The sequence below is a fragment of the Lolium rigidum genome, unplaced genomic scaffold, assembly GCF_022539505.1.
Source record: "Lolium rigidum isolate FL_2022 unplaced genomic scaffold, APGP_CSIRO_Lrig_0.1 contig_40070_1, whole genome shotgun sequence".
NCBI classification, from domain to species: Eukaryota; Viridiplantae; Streptophyta; class Magnoliopsida; order Poales; family Poaceae; genus Lolium; species Lolium rigidum.
Window position 1 is genome coordinate 3,227 of NW_025900472.1, and position 5,724 is coordinate 8,950.

At 37.6% G+C, this 5,724-nt stretch overlaps 1 long non-coding RNA gene across 1 annotated transcript; it reads left to right on the top strand.

Annotated features, from left to right (window-relative positions):
* The first annotated feature begins 581 nt into the window (after positions 1 to 581).
* Positions 582 to 5,032, top strand: LOC124681353. The gene is made up of 4 exons (XR_006995841.1): positions 582 to 692; positions 1,211 to 1,343; positions 3,963 to 4,138; positions 4,819 to 5,032. It is a non-coding gene; the product is annotated as an uncharacterized LOC124681353 (long non-coding RNA).
* Positions 5,033 to 5,724: the final 692 nt, after the last annotated feature.

Sequence of the window (5,724 nt, forward strand, 5' to 3'; positions counted from 1 at the left end):
ATCTCCTCTCGGCATATCTTGTCTGTAGCGCGCTGTTACTTTCCACTTTTGTTTGGAATCTATCCTAGTGTTAGTTACATTGTCGAATCCATTCCCCCTCTCCTATGTTGGATGCTATGCTAACTAATGCTCAAATTTTTCTCGTGGCATAGGTGTCATGCCCGAGGAACACGGGTTCAGCTCGTTACGGCTGCAGCTTCCCCTCCATTGCGGCCTCCTCTTCGTCGTAAGCGCCTCTTTTCGATGCATAATTCTCACCGTCCTGCGAACTAAGAGAAGCCTTCTCATGAACCCAACAAGTCCACCTTTCTTGTAAAAGTTGTAAGAAAAGTCCATATAATATACACTTGTTAAATTTGAGAAGTTCATGGACGTTTAAGATTTGATGGAAAATAAGAGAAGCCTTCAAAGCTGCCACCATGGAATAAGTAGCGGTGATGTCTGCCTTTAGTCTTGGGAAGTTCACTAACATGTAGTTCAATGTTCAGATTGTGCTTGGATTATGGTCTCGCTAGCTGCAATGCTTGAGCGTCCCGGGCCGCGCCGCCTCCCTCCGGTAACCACTCGTGCTCGGTTGGGAAATTCACCGTGAGCATCCTCGAAGTTCACCTCCACACAGTTTGGTTCATTCGCGACTAGTTATTACGCAGGAACTATGTGACGGTGCATACTTGGTGTTGTCAAAGCAGAGGGTAACATTGAATCTGATTTATGCTATACCTGTTGGCATTAATATTGGATTCCCTGCCTTTTTTTGCATGTCGATATGGATGTACCAGCAAGGAAAAATGCATATGAATGGATGATACATACATGGCTAGCTTTAGTAGTTCACTCTTGAAAGCTCCAGTAGTTACTCCGTATGAAAAAATGTTTATGTCCTGTATGTACGTGTAGATGCATGGTTGCTAGAAAAAGAACAAAATTCACTTTTTCATGGAGCAAGGTTAACTTCTCGTATTTCCCGGAAGTTAGATTCATTAGATAGCCCGATGTTAACTTGTTAATTCACATTTTTAATCCGTGGAGTTCACTTTTGCAAATACGTGTAGCTCACTTCTCCAATTCGTGAAAGTTTACTTCTCCTAATATTTAAGTTTAGATTATTCATTCTAGATGGATTATTCATGAAGTTCACTTCTCCTAATATTTAAGTTTAGATTATTCATTCTAGATGGACTATTGGTGAAGTTCATTTCTAATATTGCAGGCAATGGGATGGATAATTCCTTTATATTCACTATTTCCTAAGTTCGTTGTTATGCATTGGGAGAAGTAAACTTCTTGATTATGTGTAAAGAAAACTAGGAAGCCTTGGCGCAGGGTCACCTCCTTTTTGTAAGGTAATTGCATCTCTAAGTTTATCTCTTTACACAAACTCTCTTACAGCTCAACAAAATTAGGTGTCTACTAAATGATATAATATAATTGCGTACTGGATGAGACAATATAAATGAAACCATTAACTCTACTACAGCTTATCATTTGCGTCCAATAGTCCATGTACCATCCCCTTTCGCTGGGAAGTTCATAGTTTGGTTCTCGCAGCAGTTCTATGTGGTGTGTGTGCGGATAGCAGGTTTATTGCAAGAATGCATGAAAATCAAAAATTTATGTTTGGGAAGTAAACTTATTTGTGACACGAAGTTCGCTTGGCTCACATATCACATAACATGAAAAAAAGAATTTAGTACTACATGACTGTGCTCACATAGTCACATTGGTGCTATTCCTTTTATCCTCTTTATTTAGTGTGTGCACGCTAGTCATTGCTTTGAATACCGGAAGTTTATTTGAACGCCCTGGAAAGTTCACTTTGAATTAGTCAGTAGTTCACCTCATCTTGCTGAAAGATTACCTTATTTTCAGCCAGTTCACTTTGAACACATGGAAAGTTCTCTTTGTAACTCATGGAAGTTAATTTCATTTTCATCTAAAAACAAATGAATAGTTGCAGGAACTTTACACATTTTATACCAGATGTGTAACTATTGTACGGTGAGTGTGGCATATTAAGTTGTAAACTGCCAGGATAGTGTTTGACCTCAATTTTTAAAAGTTCGCTTAAATAAAAAAAAATGCATTTTGTGAGTTCTGTTTGCTGGGCCGCTCGAAACCTCCGTGAGCAGTCAAAGTTCACATCTATTTCCAGTGAAAGTTCACAAGATCAGGGAGAATGGGAGTTTGGTAAAACAAAATACGCTGAGTTGCTCTCATCGAAAACTTGCTTGTTGAATAATTCTGTGACCAAACTATATTAGTTTTGTAGGAGTGTCTAGTTGCTTACTAAAAAGTATAAAACAATTGAATCCAATATTTCTTGTTAGGTAGCGCAGAGATTTTAATATTTAACTGCTATTTTTTTAGCATATCGATTATGCTGAACTCGTTGCATCAAAAACAAAATGAAAGTTGATTTTGCGAAACATACTAGTTCAGTGCATCAAATAAGCAAAGCTCGATTTGATTTGTTAGGAAAATTAAATTCACATTTCAAGGGGAGTTCACCTCTCTTTCTCCATGAGTTCACATTGTCATTGATTGGCAGTACACATTTTGTCTATCTAAAAGTTCAGATTCATTTTACCAGGAAGTTCATCTTTTTCCACTAAGTGATTTTTAAAATACTTCGTTTTGACTTGCAAAAGAAGTTCGTTTTGACTTCGTTTTGAAGTAGACAATCAACAGTGCACTTGATAAATTTTTGAAGTTCACTTATTCATCTTAACAAGTTGACCAGCGCTACTCTTATGTTGATTCGCCGGAGAGTTTCACATTTTCTATCTCTATAAAACATAAGTTTTCTCTGTATAACGCATCAAAGTTTATTTAGTCTTGGTTGAAAAATTCATCTTTTTTATGTCGGACAGTGTACTTCATCCGTGAGGAGTTTACAATAGTAATTTGATGAGTTCATTTTTTCTATCTCCAAGAAGTTTTTATTTTTGAAAGCTCAATTTTGTCGACTGCTGGTTTGGCGCTGGACTGCTGATAGTTTTAGAATTATTTCTAGTGGTGTATTCCCTTATAGCTGGAGCTCACAATATGTGTGTGAAATTAGGAAGCGAGAACTTCAGTTCAGATAAAAAGGGACGGCTCATAGAAAGTGAATTTAGATAAGAGTTCACTGGCATCTTTTCGTTATCTATGACATACAAGCGAGGTTCATTTTGAGTGTTATGGTTTTATCGTGTTGAGTCTTGACAGTATGAAAACACATTAAGGGTGCGTATAAAATTGCACCTGGGAAAATTAAAATTTTAACCTGTGGTAGTTCATTTCATTTTTACGAGAAACAAATGGGTAAGAAATTCACGTTAGTTCTCTTGAAAGTTCACCTTTTCCTCGTTGGGAGTTCACCCATTTTATCCAGTCAAGTCCATTCTAAAAAAGCATCATGAAAAAGCATCATGTTTTGATATTCTGCATAATGACCTAGCACAATATACAACTTTTTCGGATATTATTACAATTTCTTGGGTGATTTCTCTTAGCTCACTTCTCCTAATCTGTGAAGCTCACTTCTCTTAATTCGCGAAGTTCACTTCTACTGCTATTTTCATTTTATATATTCCTGCCACTTCTTATAATCTGTGAAGCTCACTTCTTATAATCCGTGAAGCTCACTTCTCCTAATCCGTGAAGCTCACTTCTCCTAATCTGTGAAGCTCACTTCTCTTAATTCGCGACACATCTAATGCTATTTTCATTTTATATATGCCTGCTAGTTCTTATAATCCGTGAAGCTCACTTCTTCTAATCCGTGAAGCTCACTTCTCCTAATCTGTGAAGCCAACTTCTCTTAATTCGCCAAGTTCATATCTACTGCTATTTTCATTTTATATATTCCTGCTAGAATATTTGCGATGTTCGCTCTATTCTCATCTGGAGTTCACTCTTTTATTTTTTGATGGAGTTCACACTTTTATTTTTCTGAAGTTCAGTTTGGACATGCCTCGTAGGTCGAAGGAGGAAGTTCATGTTCCCGTAAAAAACGAGAGAGGATAATGTCACTCTGTACGCTTAATTTATTTTAGGCAGTTGGTGCATTTGCTTATTACCGCCAAGTTCATTCGGCAAAATAACGTGGAATGGTGCTCCGGTATTACTCTCCGGGGATTTCAACACTACACTTAAGGTAATTAACTAGTGAACAATTTATACTTGCAGTCAAGATTACATTCGAGGTCCCTATTCTTGATTTGTTTGGGAGTGTATTTCAAAATACCAAGTAATGGTTGTTTTTTTTTTGGAAGTTCATATTTATTTGTTAGAAAGTTCGGTTCATAATTATTCCGCGTAGAAAGTCTACTTCTGCTCTCGCCAAGTTCAGTATTTCATGTGAGGTAGTAAAAATATTTACATTGGTTAACGAGTTGGTTTAAACCCATCGCGAAGTTCGCATTTAATTGTTGGGAAGTTTTGTTTGTCCAATTCACCTTATTGTGAAATTCCTTTTTTTAATTTGTAAGTTGGTTTCGCTCCATATATACTTACAGCTCACTTTGTTCAAAATGTCAAGTTCACTCTTTTTTATTTTGCGGGAGTCCATTTCATGTGTGCTTGTCTTACGTATAAAAAAGGCAAGTTCACTTCTATTCCTCATAGTTCACTATGAAAAAGGGATCTTTGACTGAATCTACACATGGTATTATTACAGGATAAATAATTGAAGTGAGTACCTAGTGATAGCAAGTAGAAGCGCGTTGTGGTTTTCGTATTTATTTTCTCGTCTCTTCCGGTCCCGACCATAGTCTTCCCATGTTGATCCAAGTATAATCATGGCACTCATACAAAGTACACTACATTTTGTTACAGGAACAACACTTGGAGCTCACTTAAGATGGCGTTTGTGGTACCTTTGAAGCCATGGTCCTGTCTCATTGAGCGTGCCTTCCACACACGGGAGTTCACAAAGCCAAGCGTGGGCGTCCACTAGCACCAATGCTTCCGGGTTGATACGAGCACCTCACCAACAACATGGCTGCCATCCCAAGCTCTTGGCCTTACACAATGGGCGGCCCCTAGACAAACTCGAGTCCGAGCCTCACTACACGGCAGCAGGCCCCCAGCAGGTGTACGAACGATGATGTAGCACACCGCGGACTCGATTTTGACAACCGCCCGACAATCTCATATGCGCACAGCTAGCACCCGATGTTAATTCAATATTTGCATTGATCGGTTCATTGACTTCAAATAGAAAAAGTTCACCTTGTCCCCACATGAAGTTAGCTTATTTTTGTTTTGGAAGTTTGCCGTGTCTACTAATTTTTTTCTCGTGATGCTTCTAGCTATTTGTTTCAAAGAATTATTATGTGAAATTCCTATTTATTTGTTAGGAAGTTCGGTTTGTATGTACGTGAGGTTCCCTTATTATTAAGATTTTTGTTGAATTTGTTTCGGGAAGCTCACTTTATATATGTGTGGAAGTTTAGTATGTATGTATGTGAACTTGTTAACTTTAGTCCACGACTTTGTACCGCATGCCGGGACCACTCGCTTCATCTAAAAATATACAATGTAAGCACTTGTATTTTTTTCCTAAATATTAAAAAATAAATGAAGTTTGGTTTCTAAAACTACAAAACCATACACTATATATTTAAAAAAACCATGCACCAGTATTTCAATCCTTAAGCTTCCGCGGTTAGATATACAAAACATTGAAGTCCACTAAGGGAAAAAGAGCGAAAACAGAGAAGTTTGAATTGCATACGTTAG